The 24,275-nt window shown below is 40.2% G+C and overlaps 1 protein-coding gene across 1 annotated transcript in view; it reads left to right on the top strand.

The window, feature by feature from the left end:
* LOC112125929 (dystrophin-like) overlaps positions 1-24,275 on the top strand; it is a 1,989,526-nt gene that overhangs the window by 984,881 nt on the left and 980,370 nt on the right. The gene's annotated exons all lie outside the window — the stretch shown is intronic.

Raw genomic sequence — 24,275 nt, 5'->3', positions numbered from 1 at the left:
AAAGGTATGGGAAAAGGTAGTGGAGCAATAATACAGTGGTGATCAATCATGAGATCTATTTATTTAAGTACATATATTTTTATTTTGTTTGGAATGTGGGTTGAAGTGGAAATCAGGTTATGATGGGGAAAGTAGCCAAACCCGCCTTACTGATTAAAGTCTTGTTTGTGCTAGTAATATAGCATATGTCTAGCAATCCAGTAATTCATTTTATGCCCCATATACAAATCTATATTTAAAGCTTTTGGCATCCTTTACTAAAATGTCTAGGTTCCTGTAAGTCTTCCTTAAAATGTACAATTGGATGAGATACCAGATGTCATTGGAGATGTACCAAAACTATGCACAAATGTCTCTGCCACTTGGGATATATCAAGTACTTGAGTAGCAGGTGTACTTTAAAGCTAGCAATTAAGTTTACCTTAATTAAAAGCTTGTAGCTTCAGAGTTCAAAACTTTTACTGTGTTACCACAGAATAGTACATGGTGATTCTTTTGAGACCCATTGGAAGTATTCGTATGAGTGTTTGCAGGACTGGACCTTATGTCGTGGATTTATATCAAGATAATACTGTCAAAATACTGTTTAGTCCTAGTCTTTAGAAATTCTTCTTGATAAATTACTGCAACTGTTCCCATCTACCCCAGAACAAGGAGTTTGAAGTTTGCTGTAATGTCACTTTCCTCCTAATTTCATTTTTAGATGTGCTGATACAGTGTCCCGTCAGGTAGTCATCAGCATATTATACTATCTGAAGAAGTGCATAAAGTGTTTCCAAAACACTTACTGAGGGAAGAGGAGGAGAATCTCATTTATACTAAAAATCTCATTTATAATTCAGAACTATTACTGTCATATAAATGGATTAAGGGGGTGAACCCATGGGAGCAGTGAGAAAGAGGAAAAAATGCTTTACTGTACTGAGGACTAACTCTTTAGTTTGCCCTACCAGCCAAACCTAAGTAAACTAACTGGAATATGGTGTTTATTAAAAATGAATTGACAGTGGCAGGCATAATTTAGATTGTGTAGAGGTGTACTTCTTGATAGCCATCCAGTAACCAACTTTTGTTTTGGTTTATGCTTTGTTTTGGAGGATAAGCCAAGGAGGAAAATCAGGGAGAGTTGTAGTGGAAAGAATAATTCACTAATCCTTGTGATGTCATTGCTGTTTGGCTTCATCCTCTAAAGTGTAAATTAGAGAGACAGATGTATAATCTGGGAAGGTTTCCAGGGTGTATGTTTGGTGCTTTTTGTTGTTGTTTTTGTTTTGTTTTTTAAATAAGATAATTCAGCACTGGCTGCACTAACTAGGATTCTTCTGTTTGTCACAATGCCATTTGCAGCAGTGAAGATGAGGTATAAGTGCAGACTGGATGGTGAAAGCAGCTCAGGTAGCGAGTAACACTGTTTTTTCAAAGCTCAGCTTCAGCCAAATTCTTATATTCCACACTAATAAAATGAATGTTCAGTACCTTTTTGAGTGTCCCTCCCCACCCTGTATACAGTGGTGGATTAGCCTGGCTAATTGGGGGCCCCTGGAAAAATGGGTGCCTGCCAGCCAACCCGGCATTCCTGTTGGGGAATGTAGTTGGGGCGTAGGGACTTGTGCCACTCCGCCAGTCCTCTCGGCGCTTCTGCTGCGGTCCGGGGTTAGGACACCCATCCGCCCTGACCTTTCTCCCCGGCAGGAGTGCCAGGACGGGAGAGTCGGGCAAGTGCCCATGGCAGGAGCATGGGCGGGTGCAGGGGGACTGCAGGCAGAAAGGGTGAAGAGGGGCCCCACGAAACCATAATCTGCCTCTGCCTGTATAAATATTCTTGCACTGCTCTGCATGGGCTCATATAAATATTCTTGCATTGTTCCATCGTGAGGGAATAGCGTCTAAGAGTGAAAGCTGGGGATTGGAAGTCAACTCCTCCAATATTTTATTCCTAGCACTGTCGTCATTTCCTCTGTGCCTCAATTTAACCATATGTAAGATCTACTGTAATAATATTTAGCTCCACTGAGGGCTGTTTTGAGATTATATATATTAACATCTGCAAAGTGTTTTGCGATTATGAGATGAAGGGCAAAGTATGATTATTTATTATTATTTTCCAATTGCAGTTTACTTAGTTCTGTCCTATTTTGGTATGATTGACTATGATTATAACCTGTGATCAGTTCAACTGCTTTCTGGAATTGCACGTTTTTTTAAAAATCTTTTGCTTGCTGTGTTAGTTTCAACTTTCTTTTTTAAATCTGATTTTTTTTTTTCAGAACACGTATTTTGTGAGGTGGATTTAGGGCTGCACAAAAATGCTGGGGAGGATATGACCTTTAGCATTTTGCTTCTACCTATCTGTGTATATAAGGGGTAAAAGTATCATCACAATTATACCCATGAGACTTGTAGCCAACACACATTCTTAATGCTGAAGTCTTAGGACAGCTTTAAAAGTATTATTGAAGAAATATCTTCTTTTGCTTTCAAATTCAATTGATTGGTGGGTGGATGTGCAAATGAAAAGGTGCAGATTCTGGGCTTGAAAGGTGGCTGCAACAAGCTAATACACACATCCCTGAGTAACTCATGTTCCTGAATTTTAGAAAGTCATGGAGTTTTAGTGAAACAGATGTTTCCACTTCTACAAATGGAGACTAAAATAATGTTATTCCAGTAGGTGGAGGTGAGGTGAGAACAATATCTATTACAGTGATCTTGTAGTTCTTAACACACATCCTGCTCCAGATCCCATAGAAGTCAATGGAAAGATTCCTACTGACTTCAGTGAGCTTTGGATTTGGCGAATATATATAGTTTCTTGTTGTTCCCATATCCTCTGTCATATTTTAAGTTCCATTTTGTTGAAATTTCCTACTTGAACTCATGTTTTGGGCAATATTTTTTTTTCCTTTCTGAAATATGGCTTGTATTTTCATGACAGAAATTGAGGAAAATGCTCACCAAGCATAGGTGCTGGAACTAGGGGTGCTGCCTCACCCCCTGACTTGAAGTGGTTTCTATTACATACAGGGTTTGCAGTTTGGTTCAATGGCTCTCAGCACCCCCACTGTAAAAATTGTTCCAGAGCCCCTGTCACCAAATGCCACTCAGTATATTTTCAGTATCCTGTTTAGAATGAAGGGAAGCTGCTTTAAGCGGTGTACCTTTTATTGGACGTACTAGCTTAACACTACTGTTGTAGGGGTCACACCAGCTACTTAGCTCTTGTTTCAACTCTTGTAGTAGGCTGCCATATTTAACTGACAGAGTTTCATGCTTCCCAAAACTCCTTGCTTTGCAGGTACAGCTGGGTAGGTCTGACAAACTGGAAAATTGCCTAGTGTGATGTGTTAGATAGTTAATCATTTTACTTACTAATCAGCTTTCTTCCCCTCAGTATCATAGTTGCATTGCAGAATTTTCCAAGGCACCCATAATTGAGTATCTGGGCACACATTTTATATTTTAGATCAGTTTGCTCCTCCAAAATTTCCCCCAAAATAGAGAAATTATACACCACAACTCCCACCACTACATCACACCTTAGCAGCTGTATTAAACCTTCGGAGAGAATCAAAAATGGGACATATGGTACCTGGCAACGGACTATCAAAAGCAGGTTTTAGAATTCTACAGTGTTTAAACGGCTTGAACAGGGAAAGTGGCTGCATTCAGAAGCTTCCAGCAATAAACACTGGTGGCAGGCCACTAAAAACATCCTGCACTTATTTCTCACAAGCTGCATGCTGAGGACATTCATCCTAGCACAGTTACCTTAACACTGATCCAGTGATTACTTTTATTTTTTTTAATTTTTAATGTGTTGGAGAATTTTGTAGATTTCAATATCTAAATATATACACATCATATAATTACTATGTCATAGAATATTTTAGTAATGCACTTATCATTGTTTCTCGACAATCATGTTCTGTAGGTAGATTAATAGGAAAATATTATTTATTTTTAGTGAAATTCGTGTGTACATATTTATTGTGAGACTAAGTTAGGGGGACTGTGATGATATATGCATTTCTTTATACTTGGATAAGAGTAATAGGTTTGCTAATTGAGTGGACAATGTAAGATTGTTTATGTCCTTAATTTACTTTACTTGCTTTCATCTTACTGTAATTGATGTGATAGGCAATAACACTGTTGTCACTATGCAACTGTATCTGGTTTTTGAAACAAAATTGTTTGTGTTTGAAATTTCAGGGTTTTTTTTTTCCTTTTTGCATGTGTACATCTTTTTCTTCTTGTTTTCTTTCCCCCTTACCCCATTGAGTGCTGATAAATGAAGAAGCAGTTATTTTTAAAATTTTATGGTATAGATAGTGAATCTGATCCTTAAATTAAAGGTGTGAGCAGAACTGGCCAAACTAAGGCCCACATATTGCAAACAGGTGTGCTAATTGAAGGTCATTCATGCTCCAGGGAAACTGCAGGAGCCTCAAGCTATGTACACAGTAGCTTATGTTGGTATAAATTATGTCATTCAGGGGTGTGAATAAGACACCCCCTGAGTGACAAGTTATAGTGACCTAAGTGCTGGTGTAGACAGCGCTGTTGGCAGAAGAGCTTCTCTTGCTGACATGGCTACTGCCACTTGTGAGGGCTGGAGAAATGAAGTCGAAGGGAGAGCTCTCTCCCATCATCTTAGACCATCTGCACTAGCAGCGCTACAGCGACGCAGCTGCACTGCTGTAAATTCTGTAGTATAGCCCTAGTAGGTCTCTCAAGGAAACACTGCATAGATGGAGTCCATACTAGGACATATGTTTGTAGTGTTGGGGCTAATAATAGCTCCTACTGAATCCTGCCTCATTCCAAGCACACCTGCGAAGATCTGTATTTAGTCAAGAATACATCTTCATCACGACCCTATGTTCACTTCCAGTGCTGATAAAATCAAATTAAACATCAGACCAAGAGAAGAATGTAGTTCTCTTGGTTCTACAGCTAGCCTCTAACCTAGCTAGCCTCGTAGCTAAGTCACTGAAATGGTGTTTCTTAGTTACCACATCAGAAAAATGTAGCTAGTAATTCTTTGCAGTTAAACACTGCATTTTAATATCAAGGCATTCTACATAGGGAGTGTGACGGAGTTTATGTATCCCACATTGGAACTGAAGGGTTTAAGAAGCAACTCTGGGCCCAGGTGACCCTCCCCAGCCACACCTGCAGAGCATGCTCCTGATGGAGGTGGCGCTAAAAGGGAGCCAGACAGATCAGAAGTGGTCTGACAGGTTAGGGAGAGACTCCTACCCTGAGAGCTCCCGAAGAAAGGTGCTGCAGAAGCCTTCTCCCAAACAGAGAGCCTGCCAGAATAACAGAAGGGTCAGTTATTCTCATTTCTTTTATAAGACCCTGTTTTCAGTTGCTTAAAACTTTTCCAGATTTTAACTGTTCAGGCTGAAATTTTCCATGCTGTGTGTCAGCCTAAAGATGAAAGTTTTTGGAAAAACTCAGCCAAATTAATTAAGCCATTTTTAAGAACAAGGGTTGGGGGAAATGGTTTTTTGCCCATGTTAAAAAAATCTTGAGGCCTTTTCTTTCAAATGCTATAGTGTCCCCTTGCTTCAGAGAAGTGATTTACATTTTGCAGGGCTGGACTTTGCATCATGGGATGTGCCTTTTGCCATCCACTTATAAGTCTGACCAGATTTAGCTGTTATAATCATTTGAAAAGAACGGCTGTTTGCCCATGTTCAGTAGAGACTTGTTAGAGCTTAAATCTTCAAAATTATCAAAAATCTCCAAAGAGTCCATCCTCATGGAGCATGGTCGAGCCTTTCACAGCTCCAGTGTGTGACAGCACTGCACATGAACATCCCCACAGAGTAACTGAGTGTGCTTTCTCCAGTCCAGGGTCACAGCCAGCCTTTCCTTGTAGAGCCTGTTCCTGGCTGCTCTGGGTCAGGTCCTGGAACTGAGAGAAGTGAGCCTGTCTCTCAGGTCCTTTCTGTCACACACTTCTTGCACCCAGGCAGTGTGCAGGGGGAAGCCATCTGAGTCAAAATGGAGAGGGGACAAGAGATGGGCTTGTGGCATTGCAAGGGAGGGCTGGGGGAGTAACATAAGAACAGCCATACTGGGTCAGACCAATGACCCATGTAGCCCAATATTCTGTCTTTCAACAGTGGCCAGTGCCAGATGCTTCAGAGGGAATGAAAAGAACAGGGCAACTATTGAGTGATCCATCCCCTGTTATCCACTACTAACTTCTGACAGTTATAGGCTTAGGAACACCCAGATCATGGGCATGCATCCTTGACCACCTTGGCCATCAGCCATCAAAGGACCTCTCCTCGTGAACTTCTTTAATTCTTTTTTAACCCTGTTATAGTTTTGGCATTCGCAATTCTATAATGATAAGCACCATAGAAAAGCCTAAGAGAAAGTTAATATTTCTGTCTTCAGAGCAGGATTTGAATAGTTATGGTAAATAAGGCCTGGGGCCACACATTAAGGAATGAGGAGAAGACAAAATATTGAATAGCTGCTCGGTAAATGAATACTATCCCTTCTATACACTGACTGAGGCAGGGTCCTGTGGAAAAAATAGTTTGAGACCGTGTAATTAAAGACTGTATCAAAATCCATACACAAGGGGACCAAATTATGATTACATAGGCAGCCATATTCCTGCATTTCCTAACTCTTGAGTGCTTGACTTTGCAACTTTAATAATCTTCTTTTAACATAGTTTGAATCTAATATGTAGTAACGAGGACATGGTAATGAACTGACAGCCAATCAGAATTTGGGGCACTGATGTAATATGCTCTCTCTCTAATCTACCCTTTTCAGAAGAGGTGGGCAGAAGCTTCTAAATGGTCTTGAAGGGTACATGTGACAGGGTGCTAAGCAGAAAACTGCTTAGCCAACCTTCTGTCACTCCAGCTCCAATTAAGGGAGGTGAATTGGAGCTGGGTAGATCACCTGGCCCTGATTGGGGAAGCAGGAACAGCTGCTGCCTAATCAGGCTGGGGCTGGATAAGAGCCCCAGAGGAAGGAAGTCAGGGGAGGAGCTGCAGTAGAGGAAAGGCAGTGAGGGGAAGCAGAGAGCAGAGAGAGAGAGAGAGAGAGAGAGAGAGAGCTTGCCCCCTCTCTCCTGCCGGTGGACTGTAAGAAGGGGACTGTGTATGGTGAAAAGGTGGTAGGAGTACAGCATGTAAATAAAACACCAGGTGAGCACTGCAACAAAAGGTCTCTGTGTGACTCTCTCAGCCCAGCGGGGGCAGGAGCAGGAGTGCCCAGCAGAGACTCCATTACAGTACAGCATATAGCCATCAAGGTGACAAAGGGCTGGATAACCATGTGAGGTCTGCCTCTCAAAGGCAATTATGCAGTTTCTTGGCTAGCTGAAGATGAAATAGGCTTTGGCTGACTGCTACTGCTGTCTTTGGATTCAGAAGCAGCAGTCAGTTTGAGATTGCACCCTGAGATTGCAAGCCACTTTGAGAATAGCTAAGCAGATGCTCTTACCCGAGGGAGCAGCCATAACCTTTGCCAGTTCCTCAAATGCTTACTCCTGCCAACAATCATCATGTCCATTTTAATTGGGTTGAGCCTAAGCCAGCTGGCTTTCGTCCTGGTCTGTGTCTTTGGCAAAGTGGAGAAGAAAAGGAAAGCAGTTCTGATTGGGTTTGATGAACAGGCAATATAGAACAGAATATTGGTATATAGATTAAACAGTGTAGCCACAAAGCGTCACCCAGTGACTTCACACATGCTGAATAACACTGGGGCAGGGCTGAAATCCGTGGGATTTCACAGCTGAGAGCTTTGGAGGAGTAAAAAAGCAAATGTTCCAAACAACGCCTTTGGATCTCTCAGGAAGGAAGGAGGGGAGCTACTTTAAAATGATTCCATCCTGCCCCCAGCCAAGTCCTGCAATCAAGCCAGCAGCACCTTCTGATCAGGATGTTGAATGTTGCTATTAGTGCTAGTAGTATCAATATGCATATCTGGATTCCTTCCTGGATTACAGGACCACATAACCACGTCATGGACGGTTTGTGTTTTACTGATGACTGACTTTGCATTAAGCATTGTGAGCTGAAGTTTGGGGCCTGTGTCTGCTCTTATTGAGAGAGGTAGGGTTAACAGATAGCAAGTGTGAAAAATCGGGATGGGGGTGGGGTAACAGGTGCCTATATAAGACAAAGCCCTGAATATTTAGACTGTCCCTATAAAATCGGGACATCTGGTCACTCTAGATCTCAGGTGCCACTAAAGGAACAGATACTGAGAACCTGTCACATTGGCCATATCCAGGAGCCCTTCTCTTGCCTTCGCTCCACATTCTGGTCCTAACAAACAGAAATTAAGTGACTTGCCAAACTCGCATTAGATACCTTTAGCAGAGTCGGTATTTGAACCTAGATATCTTGAGTTCCCAGTCCAATGCCTTAACCACAAGACCATCGTCTCTCCTGTTTTATATTGGGACTTTGACATTTGAATTGGTGTTCCCCTCTAAGGGATTATTTTTACTCGTGCCCTACAACACGTGCAGCACAGTGCAGAGGCTAGTCACAAACCCAATCCTTGCACTTGTTCTGGTAAGGGCAGGGAGGTGTGAATGAGAGGTAGGAGTCATAGACTATAAAATAGTTGTAGTATGGGCTCTTCCTTCAGATCACAGTTCCTCCAGAAGCACGCACTGAAGTGGTGCCCCTCGGTACTCCTATTGCAACAGGGATAGGTCTTACAGGCATAAGGTAACCTTGCCCTAAATATGACTGGGAAGTGTATCCACAAAATTAAGTTTTTGACTATAAATAATATTTCTGCATATATTTGTGGGTAATCTCACATTTGAAAACAAATGTTGAGTATTTTTTTCCTAACTTTGTTTTCACACCTCCAGAAAAAATTCAAACAATTCACATTTCTCACAATGTAGTTTCAGATGTGTGTCCGTAATCACAACATAGCTATGATGCAGGTTTTGCATTATTCAGGGCCAGGAGAGTATATGTTCTAGAAGTTAATTTAACTCTGCTTACTCCAGCTGAGAGATTTGTTGTTGGCTGGAATTAAAATGAGACTTAGAGCCTCCATATATAATACCCATTGGTCCTTTGTGATTTTGCTTTGTCTCTACAGGAGTTTTTAGTTTTTATATCAGCTTATTTTAATAAAGACGGTGGCAGAGAAAAAGAAAATAGATTGTTAGTGATTTTGACAATATTTCAGTGCCACTGGATGGAGCAGCAGACCAGGTGGGAGCATACTCCTCTGACTTAACTTTGAATTACCTTTCTCCTCCGCAACCCCTTTTATTCCCCAGAATCAGTAAAAATAAGACTCAGACAAATACCTGTGATCAACTTTCTACCTCTCTCTCTCACACACACTCATGGCATCCCTTTTTTGTTAGATTTCAGATTAGTTAGATGAGCATTAGTCTAATTGGTAGCCTATGACTTTGTGGAAGATAAGTCTATACTGAGAGAGACAGAAAAGATTTCAAATAGGTGTCTGAATAAGTGATATAGAACCATAGAAATGTAGAGCTGGAAGGCATCTTGAGAACTCAAGTCCAGCCCCTTGTGCTGTGGCAGGATCAAGTAAACCTAAACCACCCCTAACAGGTTCAACTTGTTCAAAAGCTTCCAAAGATGGGGATTCCATAAGCTTCCTTGAAAGCCTGTTAACATAAGAACGTAAGAATGGCCCTCTGGGTCAGAACAAAGGTCCATCCAGCCCAGCATCCTGTCTGCCGACAGTGGCCAATGCCAGGTGCCCCAGAGGGAGTGAACCTAAGAGGCAATGATCAAATGATCTCTCTCCTGCCATCCATTTCCACCCTCTGACAAACAGAGGCTAGGGACACCATTACTTACCCATCCTGGCCAGTAGCCATTAATGGACTTAACCTCCATGAATTTATCCAGTTCTCTTTTAAATGCTGTTATAGTCCTAGCCTTCACAATCTCCTGGGGCAAGGAGTTCCACAGGTTGATTATACGCTGTGTGAAGAAGAACTTCCTTTTATTTGTTTTAAACCTTCTGCCCATTAATTTCATTTGGTGGCCCCTAGTTCTTATATTATGGGAACAAGTAAATAACTTTTCCTTATTCACTTTCTCCACACCACTCATGTTTTTATATACCTCTATCATATCCCCCCTTAGTCTCCTCTTTTCCAAGCTGAAAAGTCCTAGTCTCTTTAATCTCTCCTCATATGGTACCTGTTCCAAACCCCTAATCATTTTAGTTGCCCTTTTCTGAACCTTTTCTAATGCCAGTATATCTTTTGAGATGAGGAGACCACATCTGTATGCAGTATTCAAGATGTGGGTGTACTATGGATTTATATAAGGGCAATAAGATATTCGCTGTCTTATTCTCGATCCCTTTTTTAATGATTTTGAACATCCTGTTTGCTTTTTTGACTGCCTCTGCACTCTGCGTGGACGTCTTTAGAGAACTATCCACGATGACTCCAAGATCTCTTTCCTGATTAGTTGTAGCTAAATTAGCCCCAATCATATTGTATGTATAGTTGGGGTTATTTTTTCCAATGTGCATTACTTTACATTTATCCACATTACATTTCATTTGCCATTTTGTTGCCCAATCACTTAGTTTTGTGAGATCTTGTTGAAGTTCTTCACAGTCTGCTTTGGTCTTAACTATCTTGAGCAGTTTAGTATTGTCTGCAAACTTTGCCACTTCAATGTTTACCCCTTTCTACAGATCGTGTATGAATAAGTTGAATAGGTTTGGTTCTAGGACTGACCCTTGGGGAATAACACGTGTTACCTCTCTACAGTCTGAAAATTTACCATTTATTCCAGAGCTTAACTACCATTATAGTTTGTGGTACAGTATTAACCCCAGATCCTTTTCAGCAGTACTATCAACTAGCCGGTTATTCCCCATTTTGTAGTTGTGGATTTGATTTTTCTTTCCTAAATAAAGTACTTTGAACTTTATTGAATTTCATCTTGTTGAGTTAAGACCATTTCTCCAATTTGTTAAGGTTATTTTGAATTTTAAACCTGTCCTCCAAAGTCCTTGCAACCCCTTCCAGGTTGGTGTCATCTGCTAGTTTTATAAGCATACTCTCTACTCCATTATCCAAGTAATTAATGAAAATATTGAATAGTATCGGACCCAGGACTAACCCCTGCAGGACTTCAGTAGGTAGGCCCTCCCAAATTGACAGCAAACCATTGATAGCTACTCTTTGAGTATGGTCTGTCAACTAGTTTTGCACCCAACTTATAGTAAATTAATCTAGACCACATTTCCCTAGTTTGCGTATGAGAATGTCATGTGGAACAGTGTCAAAAGCCATAGTATAATCAAAGTATATCATGTCTACCACTTTCCCCCATCCACTAGGTCAATAATCCTATCAAAAGAAGGAAATGAAGTTAATTTGGCATGATTTGTTCTTAATCCATGCTGACTATTCCTTATAACTGTATTATCCTCCAGGTGTTTACAAATTGATGGTTTGATAATTTGCTCGAGTATCGTTCCAGGTATTGAAGTTAGAGTGAATAGTCTATAATTCCCTCAGTTCTCTTTGTTCCCCTTTTTAAAGATATGTGCTATGCCCTTCTCCACTCTTGTATATTCACCTCACCTTTTAAAGTCAAATATAAAGCAGTTTTTACAGTGTTGGACTGCCACAGCTTCTTGACAGTCTTGTCTGTTTGTTTTTCTTAATAATAGACTTCTTCATTGCAGCATTGCCCCTTCTTATAGCCATTGGAATTCATTTTGGACTATCTGAATTGTAAATAAACACTAAAGTGATGATGTGAATAGCCTCTGAGATGAGAATTTTTCAAGTATTATGGAAGGGATTGATAAAGCTAATAGAACACTTTTTAGAGAGACACTGTCATAACTATAAAGGGAAGGGTAACAGATCTCTGTGTACAGAGACTCCAAATCCTTTTACCTGTAAAGGGTTAAGAGGCTCGGGTAACCTGGCTGACACCTGACCCGAAGGACCAATAAGGGGGCAAGATACTTTCAAATCTTGGGGGGGGAAAGGCTTTTGTGTGTGCTCTTTGTTTTAAGGGGTGGTTCGCTCTTGGGACTGAGAGGGACCAGACATCAATCCAGGTTCTCCCCATCTTTCTAAACAAGTCTCTCCTATTTCAAACTTGTAAGTAAAAAGACAGGCAAGGCGTCTTAGATTTACTTTGTTTTCTCAACTTGTAAATGTACCTTTTTACCAGAGTGTTTGTCTTTGTTTTGCTGTACTTTGAACCTAAGACAGAGGGGGGTCCTCTGAGCTCTTTAAGTTTGATTACCCTGTAAAGTATTTTCCATACTGATTTTACAGAGATGATTTTTACCTTTTTCTTTAATTAAAAGCCTTCTTTTTTAAGAACCAGATTAATTTCTCCTTGTTTTAAGATCCAAGGGGGTTTGAATCTGTATTCACCAGGAGTTGGTAAAAGGAGGGTGGGAGGAAGGAGGGGGAATGGTTAATTTCTCCTTGTTTTAAGATCCAAGGGGGTTTGGATCTGTGTTCACCAGGGAATTGGTGAAAGGTTTCTCAAGGCTTCCCAGGAAGGGAATTCTTGTAATGGTGGCAGCGAACCAAAGCTAAGCTGGTAGATAAGCTTAGAAGTTTTCATGCAGGCCCCTACATTTGTACCCTAAGGTTCAAAGTGGGGATACAGCCTTGACAGACACTCTATCCTTTATCTACTGACTGTTCCCTATCTGGCATGCTCCATGCTGTATGACAACACTGAGTATATATTGCACTTTGATTTCTGTGAAAAATTCAATAAAAAGTTAATTACAATGAAACTAAGAATAAATGGGGAATTTGAGCAGAACTATTTCGCACAAAGGGTAACAAACATACAAAATAAGCTACCACAATAGGCAATTAAATTGTAAATGTGTTTGTGACACCTACAGTGGATTGATTTCTGAAGGCAAGGATTAAAGAAGGTGGTGAATGAGGAACGTGGGATTAAGGTGAACAGAAAAGGGCAGAGGTATGGGATCCTAAGGCCTTTTCCTTGCATTAAAATTACTTAAGTTCTTTAGGGGGAAACAAAAAAAGAAGAAAAGAAACTTTTAATCAGAAAACACAACTCTTTGTGCTAAATCCTGTACTTTAAACGTGTACTGTAGCCTGGAGTATTTGAACTTCTTGCAGCATTTGGTAAAAAATGAGCTGCTGGTGTACAAGTCTCTCTCTTCCTGCTCCCCAACATTTACAGTGTAACCTAAAAATTAATTAGGTTTTATCACTAATCAGATTTCTATTCTGTTTTGTTCTGGTTCTCATTCCCTTCTATATACGTTGTTATACCTTGCCCATCACCAAACTATCTGAGACTGTAGTGCATTAGGTGATGTGACTACACATCTGTCACATATCGTTTGTTCTCTCGTCCTTTTCCTGGGAGGAGATGTATGTACAGTAGAGTTTCATTGTTTTTTTTTTTAAATATAAACATACCTGTTGCTATGTGATTGTTAGAGAAGGCAAGGTCAAAGAAATGCGTCTTGCACTTGGAGCGGAAGGTGATGAGGTTTTTGATGGCCCTTACTTCCTTGGGGGATTTCATTCCACATTCTCGGACTGTCCCTAGACAAAGTTCTGTCTACTGCATAGATGAGATTTATTGTGAGGCTATGCCTATGCTACAGGTGCTACAGTATCGCTTTCTAAGGTGATGGAAGGGATTTTTTCCATCATTGTAGTTAATCCACCCGTTCATCAATATAGCAGTGTCTACACTGGAGTTTAGGTCAGCTGAATTGCTTCACTCAGATGTGTGAATTTTTCACACCCCCAAGGGATGTATCTAGGTGAGCCTAAATTTTAAGTATAAACCTGGTCTTAACGTAGAGGGTGCCATTGTGCCATGGGAGTGCAATTGTTGACCACAGTCTCTGTCACGGAGCTTTAGATGATCTTTTAGATATCCTGGACCCACTTTGACGATAAGGACAAAGATCTTGAACTTGGTTTAAAATTCTAAGGGAAGCCAGTGTAGGGAGCAGAGAACAGATTTGATGTGCTCACAGTAGCCTGCGTTACTGAGGAGATGCACTGTACACTAGTTGGAGTTTTCTGAGTGATTAAGACTTCATGTCCAATATATTGTATGATTGTAGTCCAGTCAAGAGAGGATGAAAACATAAATAACTGAGGCCCGATCTTTGTCCACCACAATGGCATGGAGTCGTCTAGCCTACTGAAGATGGTAGAAATGGATGCTGCTATGTGAGAGCTCAGTGTCAATGAGGAATACAAGAGACCTTGTAGACTACAGACTAAATTGATCAGTTATAGATGTGCTTGTGTGTTCAATCAAAGGAGACTGCAACATGGCTGCAAACTCTTTTAAATACTTTCCTCTGCTCATCAGCTCTGTCTTGCTCAGATGTAGCACCAGCCAACTGTTCTTCATCCATGAGCTGATTTCATCCCACAACTGAACCATCTTGATGATATAGGTATGCTGCCTTCATCACCATAGTATTTTCCAATAGTGCTATGAAGCAATATGACTATCTGTTATGTATGATTCTTTCTTTCCCTTTCATCTTCCCAGGGAAAATTGTGTGGAATTTTTAATTACATATTGTATGTACACTGTGCTATATGTTCACATTAGTGTGCAAAGAAATGTGCCTTGCACTTGGAGTGGCAGATGATGAGGTTTGTGGTAGTTCCTAGGTTCAGTAGAAGTTCATTCCACTGCTTTGGCCTGACCTCTGAGAAAGCTGCCTCATGCTCCCTTGTGTTGGATTATACCTGAGGAGCAGAGCTGTCAGCTGTCGTCCTCATTCTGAAGATTTAAGTGACCATTGAGCACCTTGAATTTGACATGGCAATTTATGGGAAGCCAGTATAGAGAGAGGTTTTGTACAACACAAACTAGTAGCTATTCAGTTTTAAATCCCAATTTATTTCCTAACAAAGGTCTGTTTTTGGGGTGGTAGAGCTCTGGGGAAGTGGATAAATATTTCTTCTTTTAACCTCCTGTTATTCAGGACTTAATGGACTTAGTTCACAAATTGGCACTTTCTTCTACACCATAGGGGAATTCACCTTTGGGAGAACACAGGAAGCCTCTGCCAGATGAGGAATATGAGGAGATCCACTGATTTAGCACGTGATTTGGCTGCTCTGGCGATCCCCTCACTAGTGCATCTAACTTTGGTGCTATTTTAGCCTCCTGCTGGCCCCAAGTTGAAAGGTGTTTGAAGCTGCCCCAGCTTCCCTGGCAGACTTTTCACCATCAAGAGACCTGAACGCTCTTTATTTCATCAGAAACCGGAATAATTCTTCCTTAACATTTATTTGGGTAGCACCTAAACCAGTGGTCGGCAACCTTTCAGAAGTGGTGTGCCGAGTCTTCATTTATTCACTCTAATTTAAGGTCTCATGTGCCAGTAATACATTTTAACGTTTTTAGAAGGTCTCTTTTTATAAGTCTATAATATATAACTAAACTATTGTTGTATGTAAAGTAAATAAGGTTTTAAAAATGTTTAAGAAGCTTTATTTAAAATTAAATTAAAATGCAGAGCCCCCCGGACCGGTAGCCAGGACTCGGGCAGTGTGAGTGCCACTGAAAATCAGCTTGCGTGCCTTCGGCACACATGCCATAGGTTGCCTACCCCTGACCTAAACCCTATAACTAGATTGGGCCCCATTGTGCTTGATGCTGTACAAATTTACAATAAGTGACAATCACTATCCCAAAGAGCTTACAGTCTATAAAACTGGGGTGAATTTAACACTTTATAGTTTGCCTCATGGGACCATTAGTATTACTCATTTAAAATCTATCTTTTCATTAGGCTGGTGTAGAAAATTCAAGAGATTCATGGGATTTCCTGTTTTAAAAAAAACCAAAAACTTGCATATTTCATGCTTCTTCTTTGTGGGGGTACCATGCATTTGATTAGTTAAAAGTAATATTTTGTAATATGAAATAGTGTAATGCTTCTGTAGAATACATTGTTTGCTTTTAGATTAGATTCACAGTATAAGTTATTTCTTAGAATTTATAATTATCTAGAGGATCCAGTTGCTGTTCTGATAAAACAGGGATTAATTCACAGCATGCGGTCTTTAAAATACTGTGCTGTTTAAGATAACTAAAATGGAGCAGATGATTATTTTGCTGTTCTCCTTTTATCACTATACATCGTCACAAAGGAGAGCTGGGCTTGGGAATAACTTCATTAAGACCCCCTGATTTAGTTTCCCACTACTTGCAACAAGACTATGGCACACTATGAGAATATATCACTTCAACTTTGGAAGGGTCATCTGGTTTATGCTTCCTGGACAAATATGTTACATAACTAACTCCTCACTGTGGAACAGTTATGCTATTGCTGCTATACCAATTACATATTCTAGAGTTTATAATACTGGTGTATTTAAAAAGCAGGAGAGCTAATGCAGTTGTTCACTTTGTTGGCTGCTCCACCCAGAAAAATATATATGAAGAGGGTTAGTTCAACTCTCAAGTCTCAGACCTAAAATAACCAAACCATCTGTATCGTGAACTATCAAATTCATGGACATACACATAATCTTCACTTGACAAGATAAGGGAATTTACTGTCAGTGGAGCTTTATGTAAAGAGATCAAGGCCTTCTGTCATAAGAGTGCCTCTTCTAATAAATCTCCTTCAGGATGGCTAAAGATGCCTCTGATGCAGCAATAAGATTTCACTCAGTCTCATCCCTGGATAAAAGAACTCGCTAGGTGTTGGCTAGAATGAATTATGACTTTTTTTGTTGCCGGAGGCACTTTGGCCTCCTGTTAAATATACACCCTAGCCTGGTGGTCTTGAACCTCTATACATTCTAAAAGAGCTTGACAAAAGCGTCTACCTCACTCTAAGCAAACTAAAAAAGGGCCAGTATAGCAATTCTAAATGGACTTTCAGTGATATCTCTTTAGAGCTGGGATTCCTGAAAACCTACAAGTAAGTTCCAACAATGACAATTAGAGCATCTACTTATCTCCAGTAACCACCTGTTCAGGACCATGTTTATTTCTGTGTTTGTACAGCAGCATAACATGCTGGGGTCCCAGGGTGCCATGATAATATACACAATCAATAATAATAGCAACAAAGATTCTTTTCCTGGGATGGGGGCGGGAGAGCTTTCCTGAGATTGTAATGTGTTGCTCACCATAAATTGTAATGCAATCTCTATTTTTTTTATCTTTACCCTTATACCAAGACTCTTGTCTATTTAGCAATCTGAAGATCCTCCATACCAAGAAGCAAAAACCATGAGGAATCCTTGTGGCACCTTAGAGACTAACGAATTTATTTGGGATGGAGTGGGTTATAGCCCATGAAAGCTTATGCCCAAATAAATTGTTAGTCTGTAAGGTGCCACAAGGACTCCTCGTTGTTTTTGCTGATACAGACTAACATGGCTACCCCTCATACCAAGAAGGTTGTAGGATATACATAAGGAATTTGTTCTCTTGCATTTTGTTCTTAAGTTGTTGGAGCTTTGGTTTTTTAGTTCCAAAGACATTAGGGAGTAACCTAATTACATTTTTATGGGTCCTTTCTCCTCTAGTCAAGGTTCCCATCACCTTGACATCGATAGCAATCTCTTGAAGATCAATTTAAATGGCTTAAAGTAAGTAAATGGAAAATTTTCTCCTTAACAGTATAGTAAAATAATCTTCCTTTTCTGTATTTGAACATAGTTGGACATAAATAAGCACCTTCATTATATGTACAGCATTTGAAAAATGCTAACTCTTGTATAGCAATCTTGGTTACCACTGTTTCATAGTAAGGAACACTGGCCAATTTCCTGTAATTTTAGACTTTGTAGAGAGCCCCTTGTTAACAATTTGTACTATTTTTTTCTTTTTTGCTATTCCAAGGTTTCATATCCGGCTGGAATCTGGCTGTTTTGAGCCATGCATTTGCCTTGCTAAATACAATCTGCCTGTACCCCTTAAAAAACCCCAAACTTGTAACAGGTTCAACCTTTATTCTTCTGCAGTTGTTCGAGTGGTTATTAACTCTGTTCATGTTGCTATTCAATTAAAAAGAGTAAAAGGTCAGAGATTTTATAATTTCAGTATGAAAGGTACTCATGTCACTATCGGTCTTTCTGAGACTGAAATGATAAATAAATTGCCCATATTTGGGAGGATTTTATGGGGCAGATGAAGCACTTGCTTCCAGAGAAGTGAAACCAGAATGGTTCCATTCCATAAGGGGATGTTTGCATAATACTTGTGTGGCATGAAGCGGAGCGTATGTGGGGACACTCCACCACCATCCACAAATCACATCTCTAGCGCAAGAAGCTCCTGAGTACAGGTAGAGGATTTGTTGCTACACAGATCTTTCTGGGGTCACTTGAAAGCCTTCAGAATAATTAGGTGCCAATTAAGAACATAAGAATGGCCATACTGGGTTAGATGAATGGTCCATCTAGCCTGGTATCCTGTCTTCTGACAGTGGCCAGAAGTTCTTCAGAGGGAATGAACAGAACAGGCAATCATCGAGCAATCCAATTCCATCACCCATTCCAGCAAAGCCAATTCAGCAAAGCACAGCATAGGTGCTTTACCTTTAAGCACAATAATTAGTGTCATTGGTTTGAAATGATGCATATGCTGAAGGGTTTTGCTGCATTGTTGCCTAATAAAGGAGTAGCCTCTGGAAGCATTTAGCCCAATTACTTGAACCAGGCATTGGACTGGACTTTAGCCTATATCCTCCAGTACCACTGACTTCAGTAGAATTACTTCTGGATTACATGGATGTTAATTGGAAGAGAATCATGTCCTGTGATTCCGACAGCAGAGGACTAGTGATAATCCTTTATCTGTCGATAAGACATTTAATTTCTGCTATGAATATATTTGATAAGATAAAACCATATTTTCTAGAGGGAGTTGTGCTGTAGAAGAAAACAGCCTATCAATAGCTGCATATTTTATCTGGTAGCATAGTTACTGAAAGGCCAAATGTAAGAAAATATGTATCTGAAGAAAATACTTAATATTCTTCAAGCAGCTATTAAGTCAACAACCCATGATATATATTCCCCAAAGCAGAAGAAATTGCTTATGTTTCTGCTTACAAAAAAAAAGGAAGGGCATATTTTAGGATTCTCAATAATAATCTTGGATCAGCCAACACATTTTATTGCTCTCAAAATACAGGCCGAGCTTCGTTTATGCCGTGATTCATCAGCCACGGCATTTGCCACATATTTCACCCATTGACACAAAATTGTACCCCAGGATCTAGGCTTTCATTAAAAAATATACAAATAAAATCTGAGCCCACTTGTTTGTGATGATAACTCTGAAAATAGGACCCGGGTTTAAAAAGTTGCTATAGTGACATCTGAAACTGTAGTTCTAAAAGGTGTGATATGCCCCCTTCATCTCATTAGGTTGTTAGCTCTGAATCTTAAAGATGAACAGTAACTATTTCATTTCTAATCCTTTTAGCAGAAACATCAGTTAATGTACTTATCACACTATGTATATAATATTTATAATTATAGCCACTGTGTTTTATAATTATAATTACATGATGTAAATCTTTACAAATCATCAAAATCAGAACAATTTTCGAGTTCCACTGAGTAACTTTTTTAAAAGTCGAGATATTATGGCATCTTTGAAAAGTACTGCCTCATATTTTGGAATCTGAAGGCCAAACTGCACTCTGATCTGTTCATGAATATTTATGTCAGTGTGAGCAGCACACGTGCCAAAAGGCAGATTTTGTTTTTCACTATTGTGATCTCACTCTAGTTTCTGGTGATATTGTTACACTTTCAAAAACCTGCTTTACTTGTGGGAATTAATTCCACCAGTAAGGTAGAAGAACTTTACACTTGATGATAGAATGCTTTTTAATGATGATATCTAAGGATTCAGGGATGATTGATTTTATGGCCTTTGTCACTGTAGTATTTGAGCACTCACAAATATTAATGAATTTATCCTCACAACACCCCTATGAGGTAGGGGATGTATTATCCTAATTTTACAGATGGGGAACAGAAGCATTGAGAGATTAAGAGACTTGTTCAAGCTCACCTAGAAAGACTAGAAGAGCCAAGAATAGAACCAGATCTCTTGAGTCCTTGTTTAGTGTCTTAATCAAAAGACCATTCTTCCTCCTGGTGACAGACTCCAAAACTACCTCACAAAGGAGCTTGGGGAACTCTGAGGTATGATGAGATTAGGTATTGGGAGGACCATAGAATTTGGAGGGGGAGGAGAAAACAGACAGCTTTGTTTTATATTAGAAGGACAGAAAGGGCATATTTAAGTCAGTTCATATTCGATTCAATTGGATTATATCCTGCATTACAGAAGCCTGCAGAAGTTAGTGTTTTTGTTTTTGTTTTCTAACTGTACATACTATGAGACAATTGGCCTTCTCTTGGGCAGAATCAGGCACAGTGGAAGCACACTATCTGTAAGACTATTCCCAGGACCTCATGTGAAACATTAAAGGACCTTCAGAGAAACCCCACTAGGGGGCACTTTTGCAGCAAGAGTGCTCTCTAAGGCTTACAAAACAAAACAAGATGATCTAGTTTGTTTTCCTATCTAATGTAATATTTTTCTCTTCATGTCCTTCTGCAAAATATGCACTGACTAGTTGGAAACTGAGGGAGAATGGAAAGATAGGGAAATACAGTGCTCCTATATCTTGAGATTATCGGGACTGAATCACCTATATGAACAACAAGAAAAAAATTCACACTTGTTGCAGGAGCTGTCTTTCCTGCCTACTAAAAGACAGACATCCCCCCCTTCCTTTCTTGACTAGAGTTTCTATCTTCCCTCTGATTACCAAGTGAAAATGTTAGAAGTAATACAAATGTATATATCTAGTTTTTTTATTACAGGATGTGTCTTGGAGCCAATAATCTTTTGCTTTATTCAATATTCTTAAAGACTGGCTGGCATATTATGACAAATATTATGGTTATAAACAGTTATGCTAATGTAGCGCATTCAGGTAAGAAAGTTAAGTTAGAAAACCTAAAGCTCTGATATAACTACTCAAACAAATTTTAATATTCTTTAAACCTGTTCTTTTTTTCCACCATTTTACAGATTACTAGAAGCTTTTTCACTACATTAGTTTATAACACTGTGGAATGTAGCATGGTGAGCAAATGTGAGCTTTAGAGGTGGGCAAAATTATTCAGACAAATCGTATACTTTTCAGAAAGTTCAGTTTTGGTTGATCCAAAATGGTTTGTGAATTTGACACGTATTCACTGAATATTTATGGTGGAAAAAAAACTTGTTTGGGGGCTGGATTCAGGGGATTTACGTACCATTCATAAAACAGCCAGAGGAGGTGACAAAGGAGTTGCTGCTGCCCTTATAACATGTAGATTAGGAGGTTAACCTGGACTGTCACAGACCTGAGTTCAATTCCCCCTTTTCCCTGATATGGAACAACAATTTGAACTTTGGTCTCTCACATTGCAGGAAAATGCTCTAAGCTGTGGGTTATAGAGTATTCTAGGGTGGGTCTCTGTCTCGTCTCTTGAAGCTGTTCCACTGTATATACGTAATTAAATAGTCTTTGAAGCAGGGGGATGGACTTGGAATTGCAGGAGCATCTCTTTCCTGCCTTCTTAAGGGCAGATATTCATTCCTCCTTCCTCCCTTGAATAAAGTTTCTATCTTCCCTCTGATTCCCAAGTGAAAATGTTAGACGTCTTAAGCATTATTATCTCCCATCCCAGGTGGGTGACCTAACCACCAGGGTTTATAGTGAGTCTCACTCTGGCCCAAAGACTATTCAAGTATTTTATACAAAGGCGAACAACTTCAACAAGAGCAACTGAGAGACATCCACCCTAGACTACATTGTAGCCCAGTAGTTAGCTCCATGGACATGGATTTGATATTGCGGGTAGAGATACTTGAGAGAGAGATTTCAGAGTAGCAGCCATGTTAGTCTGTATCCGCAAAAAGAACAGGAGTACTTGTGGCACCTTAGAGACTAACAAATTTATTAGAGCATAAGCTTTCGTGGGCTACAACCCACTTCTTCGGATGAGAGAGAGAGTTGCAAATAGAGCTGGGATGGAACACAAAATTTCAATCTGCAGGAGATTCCAAGTGTTTGAACTCTTGTTTCATTCCAAATCAGAACAAACCATCAAACCCTAGAATTTCCAGTGAAAGGGAATATTCCAGTTTGGGAACATACTGCTGCTATCACTTGTTTCCCTATCCACTGGCACTCTTTCCTTCTTTGTCAGAAGATGGAAGGGGGTTGGGGAAAGAATTGCTTGTACCTTATACTGGGAGGAGTGAGAGGCAGGAACCCCCTGGGCTGATGACAGGGGACAGCTTGGGGTCCTGGGGGAGCCTGGGAGACATGGCTCCCTAGCAGGGGCGGCACTATGTTTTTTGCCTTCCCAAGCACGGCAGTCAGGTGGCCTTCGGTGGCATGCCTGCGGGCGGTCCGCGGTCACGAGGATTCGGCGGCGTTTCTGCGGGTGATCTGCCGGTCCCGTGGCTTCGGCGTACCCGCCGCTGAATTGCCACCAAAATCGGGACCAGCGGACCTCCCGCAGGCACGCCACCGAAGGCCACCTCACTGCCGCCCTCACAGCGGCCAGCAGGCTGCCCCCGGCACGCACTTGCTGCGCTGGTGCCTGGAGCCGCCCCTGCTCCCTAGCAGCCCACCAGTCAGAGTGCTGGGGAGCCTGGAAGTCCTGGCTCTCAAGTTCCTTGCCAAGAGGACTGACAAAGAAGTGAGGGGTGGTGAACAGATAGTCAGGCAAGCTGGCAGGAAACTGGGCATGTTACTTTTGGACACCTGCTTCATTTCCATTGAAAGATTTGTCAAAATTGATTCATTCCTCTGGAAAGATTTTGATGAATCATCATTTTCTGTCAGAAAATTTCTCACCAGGTTTAGTTGCAAACTAGCTATCCCACCTACTCTGCAGAAGATGTCTTATGGGGACCACTGGATGGGAGGAAGAATTTCTAGGATGGGGTAGGGTTGAGTTAGTGATAAGGAGAAAAAATACTGTCTGGTATTTTGAACAAGTGATATTTATGTTTAAGAGTATAAACATCACTGGGAGAGTAGTATACCTGGATCTGAGTATCATCCATACCTTGGTGAAGTTGTTTCCACAGCCCATATTTCATATCTGTTGATACGAGGTATCGCCCCCAGACCCTTCTTGCTTTTAAACTGGGCTTACATTAAAAAAAATCTGTACTTTTTAAGCCTAATATGGGTGAATGATTTAGGCACCAAGCCAAATGTAGCATAGGGGGCGTGTCCTGCCTTCTCTTCAAATAATCAAGAGACTGAAAATGAAAAAAAAACAACCTTTGCTATTCTCAAACATCTACTCTTTGACATTATAAAAATGTTTTATGAAATGTCTTTCAATGCCTCAACCTCCCTATTGTAATCTCATGTTCTAAATCTAAAATGACATCAGCACGGAGTCTCTGTAGACTTGTACTCAATTTTTGGTGATGTTGTTTTGATATATTATCTTGGGGAGTTAAGGTTTGAAAAATAAGATATTGTGGCTGTTGTGTAACTTGCTTTGTTGTTTTCTTTGTTTTTAAATAGCAAGGGGTCAGTTGTCCAGGTTAGAATCCAGCTGCCTAAAAATGTAAATGTAAGAGTACGGGAGGTATAGCTACAATGTAACAACATAGAGAAACCACTTTTCCTTCCTGTTATAAAATTAGCTAACTTACAAAAACAACAAAAGAATAATGTATTTAATTTTTTGCTTTTTTTTTTTTTTTTTTTTTAAGAGAGAGAAGACATGGGGAGGAACTAGTATGTGCGCCTTCTGACAGGTGTATGGGCAAGTTGGGCAGCAGTCATTTCTATACAAATATCATAAATAGGCCTGCTTCTCCTCCACTTACACAATTGTAAATCAGAAGCAACTCCACTAAAATCAGTGGAGTCACACTAATGCAAAACCTGTATCAGTGAGAGAAGAATTCAGTCTAGTGTTTTTTGGTAGATGTTACATAATTAAATTACAGTCACACTACAGCAGACTTTTCAGCAGCTAATAGAGGACTTGTAGACTATAATAATACATAGCATTCACCATCACACAAAAATATTTGTGTATATGCAGGCTTTCCAGTCAACAAGCACCAAACTCACATGGTTGAGGTGTCTTTCCTGGGAAGCACGGATTTTGAAAAAGATTTGGGGGTCCGCATTGACAAGGAGCTGAAAAGAGCTCCCAGTGCAATACTTTGGCCAAA

The sequence above is a fragment of the Terrapene carolina genome, unplaced genomic scaffold, assembly GCF_002925995.2.
Source record: "Terrapene carolina triunguis isolate 2854851 unplaced genomic scaffold, T_m_triunguis-2.0 Scaffold22, whole genome shotgun sequence".
NCBI lineage: Eukaryota > Metazoa > Chordata > Testudines > Emydidae > Terrapene > Terrapene triunguis.
The sequence above is the reverse complement of the archived record's forward strand: the minus strand, read 5'-3'. Positions and strand labels throughout refer to the sequence as shown.